Genomic DNA, 14,604 nt, shown 5'->3' on the forward strand with positions numbered 1-14,604 from the left:
CGGGTTCGAGAACAATGTAGACATGACCGAGACACGTCTCCGGTCAATAACCAATAGCGGAACCTGGATGCTCATATTGGCTTCTACATATTCTACGAAGATCTTTATCGGTCAGACAGCATAACAACATACTTTGTTCCCTTTGTCATCGGTATGTTACTTGCCCGAGATTCGATCGTCGGTATCTCAATACCTAGTTCAATCTCGTTACCGGCAAGTCCCTTTACTCGTTTTGTAATACATCATCTCGCAACTAACTCATTAGTTGCAATGCTTGCAAGGCTTATGTGATGTGCATTACCGAGAGGGCCCAGAGATACCTCTCCGACAATCGGAGTGACAAATCCTAATCTCAAAATACGCCAACCCAACATTTACCTTTGGATACACCTGTAGAGCTCCTTTATAATCACCCAGTTGCGTTGTGACGTTTGGTAGCACACAAAGTGTTCCTCCGGTAAACGGGAGTTGCATAATCTGATAGTCATAGGAACATTTATAAGTCATGAAGAAAGCAATAGCAACATACTAAACGATCGGGTGCTAAGATAATGGAATGGGTCATGTCAATCACATCATTCTCCTAATGATGTGATCCCATTAATCAAATGACAACACATGTCTATGCCTAGGAAACATAACCATCTTTGATCAACGAGCTAGTCAAGTAGAGGCATACTAGTGACGTTTGGTTTGTCTATGTATTCACACAAGTATTATGTTTCCGGATAATACAATTCTAGCATGAATAATAAACATTTATCATGATATAACGAAATAAAATAATAACATTATTATTGCCTCTAGGGCATATTTCCTTCAGTCTCCCACTTGCACTAGAGTTAATAATCTTGATTACACAGTAATGATTCTAACACCCATGGAGCTTTGGTGCTGATCATGTTTTGCTCGTGGAAGAGGCTTAGTCAACGGGTCTGCTACATTCAGATCCGCATGTATCTTGCAAATCTCTATGTCTCCCACCTGGACTAGATCCCGGATGGAATTGAAGCGTCTCTTGATGTGCTTGGTCCTCTTGTGAAATCTGGATTCCTTTGCCACGGCAATTGCACCAGTATTGTCACAAAAGATTTTCATTGGACCCGATGCACTAGGTATGACTCCTAGATCGGATATGAACTCCTTCATCCAGACTCCTTCGTTTGCTGCTTCCGAAGCAGCTATGTACTCCGCTTCACATGTAGATCCCGCCACAATGCTTTGTTTAGAACTGTACCAACTGATAGCTCCACCGTCTAATGTTAACATGTATCCGGTTTGCGATTTAGAATCGTCCGGATCAGTGTCAAAGCTTGCATCAACGTAACCATTTACGATGAGCTCTTTGTCACCTCCATATATGAGAAACATATCATTAGTCCTTTTCAGGTATTTCAGGATGTTCTTGACTGCTGTCCAGTGATCCACTCCTGGATTACTTTGGTACCTGCCTGCTAGACTTATAGCAAGACACACATCAGGTCTCGTACACAGCATTGCATACATGATAGAGCCTATGGCTGAAGCATAGGGAACATCTTTCATTTTCTCTCTATCTCCTGCATTGGTCGGGCATTGAGTCTTACTCAATTTCACACCTTGTAACACAGACAAGAATCCTTTCTTTGCTTGATCCATTTTGAACTTTTTCAAAACTTTGTCAAGGTATGTGCTTTGTGAAAGTCCAATTAAGCCTCTTGATCTGTCTCTATAGATCTTAATGCCCAATATGTAAGTAGCTTCACCGAGGTCTTTCATTGAAAAACTCTTATTCAAGTATCCCTTTATGATATCTTGAAATTCTATATCATTTCCGATTAGTAATATGTCATCTACATATAATATCAGAAATGCTACAGAGCTCCCACTCACTTTCTTGTAAATACAGGCTTCTCCAAAAGTCTGTACAAAACCAAATGCTTTGATCACACTATCAAAGCGTTTATTCCAACTCCGAGAGGCTTGCACCAGTCCATAAATGGATCGCTGGAGCTTGCACACTTTGTTAGTTCCCTTTGGATCGACAAAACCTTCCGGCTGCATCATATACAACTCTTCTTGCAGAAATCCATTCAGGAATGCAGTTTTGACATCCATTTGCCAAATTTCATAATCATAAAATGCGGCAATTGCTAACATGATTCGGACAGACTTAAGCATCGCTACGGGTGAGAAGGTCTCATCGTAGTCAATCCCTTGAACTTGCCGAAAACCTTTTGCGACAAGTCGAGCTTTGTAGACAGTAACATTACCGTCAGTGTCAGTCTTCTTCTTGAAGATCCATTTATTCTCAATTGCTTGCTGATCATTGGGCAAGTCAACCAAAGTCCATACTTTGTTCTCATACATGGATCCCATCTCAGATTTCATGGCTTCAAGCCATTTTGCGGAATCTGGGCTCACCATCGCTTCTTCATAGTTCGTAGGTTCATCATGATCTAGTAGCATGACTTCCAGAACAGGATTACCGTACCACTCTGGCGCGCATCTTACTCTGGTTGATCTACGAGGTTCAGTAGTATCTTGTTCTGAAGTTTCATGATCATTATCATTAGCTTCCTCACTAATTGGTGTAGGTGTCACAGAAACAGGTTTCTGTGATGCACTACTTTCCAATAAGGGAGCAGGTACTATTACCTCGTCAAGTTCTACTTTCCTCCCACTCACTTCTTTCGAGAGAAACTCCTTCTCCAGAAAGTTTCCGAATTTAGCAACAAAAGTCTTGCCTTCGGATCTGTGATAGAAGGTGTATCCAATAGTTTCCTTTGGATATCCTATGAAGACACATTTCTCCGATTTGGATTCGAGCTTATCAGGTTGAAGCTTTTTCACATAAGCATCGTAGCCCCAAACTTTCAGAAACGACAACTTTGGTTTCTTGCCAAACCAAAGTTCATAAGGCGTCGTCTCAACGGATTTTGATGGTGCCCTATTTAACGTGAATGCGGTCGTCTCTAGAGCATATCCCCAAAACGATAGCGGAAAATCAGTAAGAGACATTATAGATCACACCATATCTAGTAAAGTACGATTACGACGTTCGGACACACCATTACGCTGTGGTGTTCCGGGTGGCATGAGTTGCGAAACTATTCCACATTGTTTCAAATGTACACCAAACTCGTAATTCAAATATTCTCCTCCACGATCAGATCGTAAGAATTTTATTTTCTTGTTACGATGATTTTCAACTTCACTCTAAAATTCTTTGAACTTTTCAAACGTTTCAGACTTATGTTTCATTAAGTAGATATACCCATATCTGCTTAAGTCATCTGTGAAGGTGAGAAAATAACGATATCCGCCACGAGCCTCAACATTCATCGGACCACATACATCTATATGTATGATTTCCAATATATCTGTTGCTCTCTCCATAGTACCGGAGAACGGTGTTTTTGTCATCTTACCCATAAGGCACGGTTCGCAAGTACCAAGTGATTCATAATCAAGTGGTTCCGAAAGCCCATCAGTATGGAGTTTCTTCATGCCCTTTATACCGATATGACCTAAACGGCAGTGCCACAAATAAGTTGCACTATCATTATCAACTCTGCATCTTTTGGCTTCAACACTATGAATATGTGTGTCACTACTATCGAGATTTAATAAGAATAGACCACTCTTTAAGGGTGCATGACCATAAAAGATATTACTCATATAAATAGAACAACCATTATTCTCTGATTTAAATGTATAACTGTCTCGCATCAAACAAGATCCAGATATAATGTTCATGCTTAACGCTGGCACCAAATAACAATTATTTAGGTCTAATACTAATCCCGAAGGTAGATGTAGAGGTAGCATGCCGACTGCGATCACATCGACTTTGGAACCATTTCCCACGCGCATCGTCACCTCGTCCTTAGCCAATCTTCGCTTAATCCGTAGTCCCTATTTCGAGTTGCAAATATTAGCAATAGAACCAGTATCAAATACCAGGTGCTACTGCGAGCATTAGTAAGGTACACAAAAATAACATGTATATCACATATACCTTTGTTCACCTTGCCATCCTTCTTATCCGCCAAATACTTGGGGCAGTTCTGCTTCCAGTGACCAGTCTGCTTGCAGTAGAAGCACTCAGTTTCAGGCTTAGGTCCAGGTTTGGGTTTCTTCTCTTGAGTAGCAACTTGCTTGCTGTTCTTTTTGAAGTTCCCCTTCTTCTTCCCTTTGCCCTTTTTCTTGAAACTAGTGGTCTTGTTGACCATCAACACTTGATGCTCCTTCTTGATTTCTACCTCCGCAGCTTTCAGCATTGCGAAGAGCTCGGGAATAGTCTTATTCATTCCTTGCATATTATAGTTCATCACGAAACTCTTGTAGCTTGGTGGCAGTGATTGGAGAATTCTGTCAATGACACAATCATCTGGAAGATTAACTCCCAATTGAATCAAGTGATTATTATACCCAGACATTTTGAGTATATGCTCACTGACAAAACTGTTCTCCTCCATCTTGCAGCTATAGAACTTATTGGAGACTTCATATCTCTCAATCCGGGCATTTGCTTGAAATATTAACTTCAACTCCTGGAACATCTCATATGCTCCATGAAGTTCAAAACGTCGTTGAAGTCCCGATTCTAAGCCGTAAAGCATGGCACACTAGACTATCAAGTAGTCATCAGCTTTGCTCTGCCAGACGTTCATAACACCTGGTGTTGCTCCAGCAGCAGGCCTGGCACCCAGCGGTGCTTCCAGGACATAATTCTTCTGTGCAGCAATGAGGATAATTCTCAAGTTACGGACCCAGTCCGTGTAATTGCTACCATCATCTTTCAACTTTGCTTTCTCAAGGAATGCACTAAAATTCAACGGAACAACAGCACGGGCCATCTATCTACAATCAAACATAAATAAGCAAGATACTATCAGGTACTAAGTTCATGATAAATTTAGGTTCGATTAATCATATTACTTAAGAACTCCCACTAAGATAGACATCCCTCTAATCCTATAAGTGATTATGTGATCCAAATCAACTAAACCATGTCCGATCATCACGTGAGATGGAGTAGTTTCATTGGTGAACATCACTATGTTGATCATATCTACTATATGATTCACGCTCGACCTTTCGGTCTCCTTGTTCCGAGGCCATATCTGTATATGATTGGCTCGTCAAGTATAACCTGAGTATTCCGTGTGTGCAACTGTTTTGCACCCGTTGTATTTGAACGTAGAGCCTATCACACCCGATCATCACGTGGTGTCTCAGCACGAAGAACTTTCGCAACGGTGCATACTCAGGGAGAACACTTCTTGATAATTAGTGAGAGATCATCTTATAATGCTACCGTCAATCAAAGCAAGATAAGATGCATAAAAGATAAACATCACATGCAATCAATATAAGTGATATGATATGGCCATCATCATCTTGTGCTTGTGATCTCCATCTTTGAAGCACCGTCGTGATCACCATCATCACCGGCGTGACACCTTGATCTCCATCGTAGCATCGTTGTCGTCTCGCCAATCTTATGCTTCCACGACTATCGCTACCGCTTAGTGATAAAGTAAAGCATTACAGTGCGATTGCATTGCATACAATAAAGCGACAACCATATGGCTCCTGCCAGTTACCGATAACTCGGCTACAAAACATGATCATCTCATACAATAAAATTTAGCATCATGTCTTGACCATATCACATCACAACATGCCCTGCAAAAACAAGTTAGACATCCTCTACTTTGTTGTTGCAAGTTTTACGTGGCTGCTACGGGCTTAAGCAAGAACCAATCTTACCTACACATCAAAACCACAACGATAGTTTGTCAAGTTGGTGTTGTTTTAACCTTCGCAAGGACCGGGCGTAGCCACACTCGGTTCAACTAAAGTTGGAGAAACTGTCACCCGCAAGCCACCTATGTGCAAAGCACGTCAGGAGAACCGGTCTCGCGTAAGCGTACGCGTAATGTCGGTCCGGGCCGCTTCGTCCAACAATACCGCCAAACCAAAGTATGACATGCTGGTAAGCAGTATGACTTATATCACCCACAACTCACTTGCGTTCTACTCGTGCATATAACATCAACACATAAAAACTAGGCTCGGATGCCACTGTTGGGGAACGTAGTAATTTCAAAAAAATTCCTACGCACACACAAGATCATGGTGATGCATAGCAACGAGGGGAGAGCATGATCTACGTACCCTTGTAGACCGATAGCGGAAGGGTTAGCACAACGCGGTTGATGTAGTCGTACGTCTTCACGGCCCGACCGATCAAGCACCGAAACTACGGCACCTCCGAGTTCTAGCACACGTTCAGCTTGATGACGATCCCCGGACTCCAATCCAGCAAAGTGTCGGGGAAGAGTTCCGTCAGGATGATGGCATGGTAACGATCTTGATGTACTGCCATCGCAGGGCTTCGCCTAAGCACCGCTACAATATTATCGAGGATTATGGTGGAAGGGGGCACCGCACACGGCTAAGAATATGATCACGTGGATCAACTTGTGTGTCTAGGGGTGCCCCCTGCCCCCGTATATAAAGGATCAAGGGGGGGTGCGGCCGGCCAGGAGGAGGGCGCGCCAGGAGGAGTCCTACTCCCACCGGGAGTAGGATTCCCCCCCTTTCCTAGTTGGAATAGGATTCGGGAAGGGGGAAAAAGGAGAGAGAGAAGGAAGGGGGGCGTCGCCCCCCTCTCCTTGTCCTATTCGAACTAGGGGGGAGGGGCGCGCGGCCCAGCCCTGGCCACCTCTCCTCTCTTCCACTAAAGCCCACTAAGGCCCATATACCTCTCGGGGGGTTCCGGTAACCTCCCGGTACTCCGGTAAAATCCCGATTTCACCCGGAACACTTCCGATATCCAAATATAGGCTTCCAATATATCAATCTTTATGTCTCGACCATTTCGAGACTCCTCGTCATGTCCGTGATCACATCCGGGACTCCGAACAAACTTCGGTACATCAAAAAGCATAAACTCATAATATAATTGTCATCGAAACCTTAAGCGTGCGGACCCTACGGGTTCGAGAACAATGTAGACATGACCGAGACACGTCTCCGGTCAATAACCAATAGCAGAACCTGGATGCTCATATTGGCTCCTACATATTCTACGAAGATCTTTATCGGTCAGACCACATAACAACATACTTTGTTCCCTTTGTCATGGGTATGTTACTTGCCCGAGATTCGATCGTCAGTATCTCAATACCTAGTTCAATCTCGTTACCGGCAAGTCTCTTTACTCGTTTCGTAATACATCATCTCGCAACTAACTCATTAGTTGCAATGCTTGCAAGGCTTATGTGATGTGCATTACCGAGAGGGCCCAGAGATACCTCTTCGACAATCGGAGTGACAAATCCTAATCTCAAAATACGCCAACCCAACATTTACCTTTGGATACACATGTAGAGCTCCTTTATAATCACCCTGTTATGTTGTGATGTTTGGTAGCACACAAAGTGTTTCTCCGGTAAACGGGAGTTGCATAATCTCATAGTCATAGGAACATGTATAAGTCATGAAGAAAGCAATAGCAACATACTAAACGATCGGGTGCTAAGCTAATGGAATGGGTCATGTCAATCACATCATTCTCCTAATGATGTGATCCCATTAATCAAATGACAACACATGTATATGGCTAGGAAACATAACCATCTTTGATCAACGAGCTAGTCAAGTAGAGGCATACTAGTGACGTTTGGTTTGTCTATGTATTCACACAAGTATTATGTTTCCGGATAATACAATTCTAGCATGAATAATAAACATTTATCATGATGTAAGGAAATAAAATAATAACATTATTATTGCCTCTAGGGCTTATTTCCTTCAACTTCAACTATAATCCTAGACTCCTAGGCTCACCGTGCGACTCCCATGGGAGGACCGACTGAAGCACGATCAGGAGGTCGGTGAGGCTTTTCATCGCCTGAGACTTGGACTGCGGCTCATTCGACTCGTCTTTAGCTGCTAGTGGCCTATCTCATTCTCCATGACCTCCTCGTTAATCGATTCATGGATGAGGGCCTTATTCCTTCAAGGACCCTTCATTTGTGAGCTATATCCAGAACAGTTGAAGTTGCCTCTCATCAGATCAACTCGCTTCTCGACCAAGTTGAAGGTGATGTGGCTTCCTCGGTTTAGCATATGTCCATGGATTTCTTACTAGCAATGATTGACGTACCCTTGTCGGTTCATGTGGTTTCTTTTAACACCCTTCAGGAATCTCCCAAGGTGATAGTTCACAGTGATCAAGGTCCTTCCCCTATCGAGTATGTTGTGGCCGGCCACGTGTGCGTGTCTTCCTCTTCTTTTGTTGGGGGGGGGGGTTGAGGTTTGGCCACCAGAACTCAGTAGGACTGTCAAATCTGTGGGTGCCACTATGATAATACTATTTTGTATTCCTAAGCCTTCTGTAATAAAGGGAGTTTTAAGGTTTTCTTGGTGGTCTACTATTTGATTTCACATCCATAGCAAGGAGTCGCTTGGTGCAGCTTCGAATGCCTTCCCTCCCTTGATGAGAAAAGAGCCTTGTTAAGCCCCTTCGGTTCCTCCGCCAGTGCCTTTTGACTATAAGCGATGATATTGAGTTGACACGTTGGGGCGGGTTTTCCTACATGATGATTATACCCTTTTCCCTTTGGGCCCAACCTTTTTCCTTGGCTAGGACAAAATTTGGAGAGACACATGGAGTCGAAGAGGTCAATGCTTTTGTTGGCCAGGACAAAATTTGGGGTGAGGCGAGGACGGTGTATGCCGAGTAAACCTGATCATTGGTCGGGTTAGGCTTGCAAAATCCTGACCCTCAAACTCCAAGCCCAAGCTCTCCCTGAAGCCTAAAAATCACTACCTTCTCAAGCCCGAGCTCGGCCAAAATGCAAGTCTAAAGCCCTAAAGCCCAGCCTGAATGACACTTTTCAGTATTTCCACATGCAAACCGGACTTGAAGCCTGAAAGCCCTTGAAATCCTGAAAAAGAGAAGCCCGAGCCCAACCCGAACTATCATCTGGGCTAGAAAATGAGGCTTGAGCTTGGTCTGAATGTGAATCCTAACTCGGCATGGCCTGGGTTTTTGGGTTGGGCCACCTATGCCCTCGTCTAATGTCGAGTGCTTTGGCGAGCATGATAGCAACCATGTAGTTCTTGCATTACCCGAGGAAGGCCAACAACTCAGCGCTTACCATAGCTAAACATGCATATGATCATGATACTCTGTGTAATTGGGTTGATGAACCCCCGATTTTTTTAAACGTCCTGATAAGTGTTGTAACTATTTTTCCTAATCAAGAAAGCATGTCATGATGGATTTCCACAAAAATGAGATGAAAATGGATGGGCCTAACCTGGATTTTGGAGCCCCAGGTGGACATCCTCTTGACTCAGGGGAATAATGTGGCACTACAAACGGTCATCTCTGCACATGGTGCACCTTTGCCGAGGACGACAACAATGCGCGAATGATCTCTTTGTCCCTCCCTCCTCCTGTTGAATTTGAACATGAAATGATATGAGATCAGGGAGGGAGATCGCGATGATGTGAAGTGGAAGGAAGGATAATGGGACGAGAGTGGTGGTGTTAGCAGATTAAAGGGACAGGGTGTACGAAACCAAGGCGACGATGAAGGCGGAAGAATGAGACCAGGATAGCGGCGACGGTGACTAGGGTTTCTCATAGAGATGTAAGGGTACATGCGCGTCTTGTGGTCTAAGTATCGGTGAGTTCTTTTGGCCAATTCTCCCATATTCTGCCTATATATATGTTGTAGTCACATCTACCTAGGACACGTCACCCCATGCCACTACAACCAATAGAACACCCCGCATTTGCAGGAAGTCTGTGTGGACCAGCCACTACACCTCGTGCATCCACCACCGGCGTAGGTGTATGAGATAAAATAAATAAAATATCAAGGCGTGAGAGGGGCTAGGAGGTTAATACTGATTTACCTGAAGGAAATATGCCCTAGAGGCAATAATAAAGTTATTATTTATTTCCTTATATCATGATAAATGTTTATTATTCATGCTAGAATTGTATTAACCGGAAACATAATACATGTGTGAATACATAGACAAACAAAGTGTCACTAGTATGCCTCTACTTGACTAGCTCGTTAATCAAAGATGGTTATGTTTCCTAACCATGAACAATGAGTTGTTATTTGATTAACGGGATCACATCATTAAGTGAATGATCTGATTGACATGACCCATTCCATTAGCTTAGCACCCGATCGTTTAGTATGTTGCTATTGCTTTCTTCATGACTTATACATGTTCCTATGACTATGAGATTATGCAACTCCCGTTTGCCGGAGGAACACTTTGTGTGCTACCAAACATCACAACGTAACTGGGTGATTATAAAGGAGCTCTACAGGTGTCTCCAAAGGTACATGTTGGGTTGGCGTATTTCGAGATTAGGATTTGTCACTCCGATTGTTGGAGAGGTATCTCTGGGCCCTCTCGGTAATGCACATCACTTAAGCCTTGCAAGCATTGCAACTAATGAGTTAGTTGTGGGATGATGTATTACAGAACGAGTAAAGAGACTTGCCGGTAACGATATTGAACTAGGTATTGGAATACCGACGATCGAATCTCGGGCAAGTAACATACCGATGACAAAGGGAACAACGTATGTTGTTATGCGGTCTGACCGATAAAGATCTTCATAGAATATGTAGGAGCCAATATGAGCATCCAGGTTCCGCTATTGGTTATTGACCGGAGACGTGTCTCGGTCATGTCTACATTGTTCTCGAACCCGTAGGGTCCGCACGCTTAAGGTTACGATGACAGTTATATTATGAGTTTATGCATTTTGATGTACCGAAGTTTTTTCGGAGTCCCGTATGTGATCACGGACATGACGAGGAGTCTCGAAATGGTCGAGACATAAAGATTGATATATTGGAAGCCTATATTTGGATATCGGAAGTGTTCCGGGTGAAATCGGGATTTTACCGGAGTACCGGGAGGTTACCGGAACCCCCCGGGAGGTACATGGGCCTTAATGGGCCTTAGTGGAAGAAGAGGAGAGGCGGCCAGGGCTGGGCCGCGCGCCCCTCCCCCCTAGTCCGAATAGGACAAGGAGAGAGGGGTCCGGCGCCCACTTCCTTCTCTCTCTCTCTTTTCCCACCTCGCGAGTCCTATTCTAACTAGGATTGGGGGAGAAGTCCTACTCCCGGAGGGAGTAGGACTCCTCCTGGTGCGCCCTATGTGGCCGGCCAGCCTCCCCCTCTTGGTTATTTATATACGGAGGCAGGGGCACCCCAGAGAGACACAAGTTGATCCATGTGATCTTATTCTTAGCCGTGTGCGGCGCCCCTTGCCACCATAGTCCTCGATAATATTGTAGCGGTGCTTAGGCGAAGCCCTGCGACAGTAGTACATCAAGATTGTCACCACGCCGTCGTGCTGACGGAACTCTTCCCCGACACTTTGCTGGATCGGAGTCCGGGGATCGTCATTGAGCTGAACGTGTGCTAAAACTCGGAAGTGCCGTAGTTTCGGTGCTTGATCGGTCGGGCCATGAAGACGTACGACTACATCAACCAAACGCTTCTGTTGTCGATCTACAAGGTACGTAGATCACACTCTCCCCTCGTTGCTATGCATCACCATGATCTTGCGTGTGCGTAGGAGAATTTTTGAAATTACTACGTTCCCCAACAGTGGCATCCGAGCCTAGGTTTTATATGTTGATGTTATATGCACGAGTAGAACACAAGTGAGTTGTGGGTGATATAAGTCATACTGATTACCAGCATGTCATACTTTGGTTCGGCGGTATTGTTGGACGAAGCGGCCCAGACCGACATTACGCGTACGCTTACGCGAGACCGGTTCTCCCAACGTGCTCTGCACAGAGGTGGCTTGCGGGTGACAGTTTCTCCAACTTTAGTTGAACCAAGTGCGGCTACGCCCGGTGCTTGCCAAGGTTAAAACAGCACCAACTTGACAAACTATCGTTGTGGTTTTGATGCATAGGTAAGATTAGTTCTTGCTTAAGCCCGTAGCAGCCACGTAAAACTTGCAACAACAAAGTAGAGGATGTCTAACTTGTTTTTGCAGGGCATGTTGTGATGTGATATGGTCAAGACATGATGCTAAATTTTATTGTATGAGATGATCATGTTCTGTAACCGAGTTATCGGCAACTGGCAGGAGCCATATGGTTGTCGCTTTATTGTATGCAATGCAATCGCGATGTAATGCTTTACTTTATCACTAAGCGGTAGCGATAGTCGTGGAAGCACAAGCTTGGCGAGACGACAACGATGCTACGATGGAGATCAAGGTGTCACGCCGGTGACGATGGTGAATCACGACGATGCTTCGGAGATGGAGATCACAAGCACAAGATGATGATGGCCATATCATATCACTTATATTGATTGCATGTGATGTTTATCTTTTATGCATCTTATCTTGCTTTGATTGACGGTAGCATTATAAGATGATCTCTCACTAATTATCAAGAAGTGTTCTCCCTGAGTATGCACCGTTGCGAAAGTTCTTCATGCTGAGACACCACATGATGATCGGGTGTGATAGGCTCTACGTTCAAATACAACGGGTGCAAAACAGTTGCACACGCAGAATACTCAGGTTATACTTGACGAGCCAAGCATATACAGATATGGCCTCGGAACACGGAGACCGAAAGGTCGAGCGTGAATCATATAGTAGATATGATCAACATAGTGATGTTCACCAATGAAACTACTCCATCTCACGTGATGATCGGACATGGTTTGGTTGATTTGGATCACGTAATCACTTAGAGGATTAGAGGGATGTCTATCTAAGTGGGAGTTCTTTAAGTAAATTAACTGAACTTGAATTTATCATGAAACTTATTACCTGATAAGTATCTTGCTTGTTTATGCTTGATTGTAGATAGATGGCTCGTGCTATTGTTCCGTTGAATTTTAATGCGTTCCTTGAGAAAGCAAAGTTGAAAGATGATGGTAGCAATTACACGGACTGGGTCCATAAGTTGAGGATTATCCTCATTGTTGCACAGAAGAATTACATCCTGGAAGCACCGCTGGGTGCCAGGCCTGCTGCTGGAGCAACGCCGGATGTTATGAACGTCTGGCAGAGCAAAGCTGATGACTACTCAATAGTTTAGTGTGCCATGCTTTACGGCTTAGAATCGGGACTTCAACGACGTTTTGAACGTCATGGAGCATATGAGATGTTCCAGGAGTTGAAGTTAATATTTCAAGCAAATGCCCGGATTGAGAGATATGAAGTCTCCAATAAGTTCTATAGCTGTAAGCTGGAGGAGAACAGTTCTGTTAGTGAGCATATACTCAAAATGTCTGGGTATAATAATCACTTGATTCAATTGGGAGTTAATCTTCCAGATGATTGCATCATTGACAGAATTCTCCAATCACTGCCACCAAGCTACAAGAGCTTCGTGATGAACTATAATATGCAAGGGATGAATAAGACTATTCCCGAGCTCTTCGCGATGCTGAAAGCTGCGGAGTAGAAATCAAGAAGGAGCATCAAGTGTTGATGGTCAACAAGACCACTAGTTTCAAGAAAAAGGGCAAAGGGAAGAAGAAGGGAAACTTCAAAAAGAATAGCAAGCAAGTTGCTACTCAAGAGAAGAAACCCAAACCTGGACCTAAGCCTGAAACTGAGTGCTTCTACTGCAAGCAGACTGGTCACTGGAAGCGGAACTACCCCAAGTATTTGGCGGATAAGAAGGATGGCAAGGTGAACAAAGGTATATGTGATATACATGTTATTGATGTGTACCTTACTAATGCTCGCAGTAGCACCTGGGTATTTGATACTGGTTCTGTTGCTAATATTTGCAACTCGAAACAGGGACTACGGATTAAGCGAAGATTGGCTAAGGACGAGGTGACGATGCGCATGGGAAACGGTTCCAAAGTCGATGTGATCGCAGTCGGCACGCTACCTCTACATCTACCTTCGGGATTAATATTAGACCTAAATAATTGTTATTTGGTGCTAGCGTTAAGCATGAACATTATATCTGGATCTTGTTTGATGCGAGACGGTTATTCATTTAAATCAGAGAATAATGGTTGTTCTATTTATATGAGTAATATCTTTTATGGTCATGCACCCTTGAAGAGTGGTCTATTCTTATTGAATCTCGATAGTAGTAACACACATATTCATAATGTTGAAACCAAAAGATGCAGAGTTGATAATGATTGTGCAACCTATTTGTGGTACTGCCGTTTAGGTCATATCGGTGTAAAGCGCATGAAGAAAGTCCATACTGATGGACTTTTGGAGCCACTTGATTATGAACCACTTGGTACTTGCGAACCGTGCCTCATGGGCAAGATGACTAAAATACCGTTCTCCGGTACTATGGAGAGAGCAACAAATTTGTTGGAAATCATACATACAGATGTATGTGGTCCGATGAATATTGAGGCTCGTGGCAGATATCGTTATTTTCTCACCTTCACAGATGACTTAAGCAGATATGGGTATATCTACTTAATGAAACATAAGTCTGAAACATTTGAAAAGTTCAAAGGATTTCAGAGTGAAGTTGAAAATCATCATAACAAGAAAATAAAGTTTCTACGATCTGATCGTGGAGGAGAATATTTGAGTTAC

Source organism: Triticum aestivum, chromosome 5A (genome assembly GCF_018294505.1).
Source record: "Triticum aestivum cultivar Chinese Spring chromosome 5A, IWGSC CS RefSeq v2.1, whole genome shotgun sequence".
Lineage (NCBI taxonomy): Eukaryota > Viridiplantae > Streptophyta > Magnoliopsida > Poales > Poaceae > Triticum > Triticum aestivum.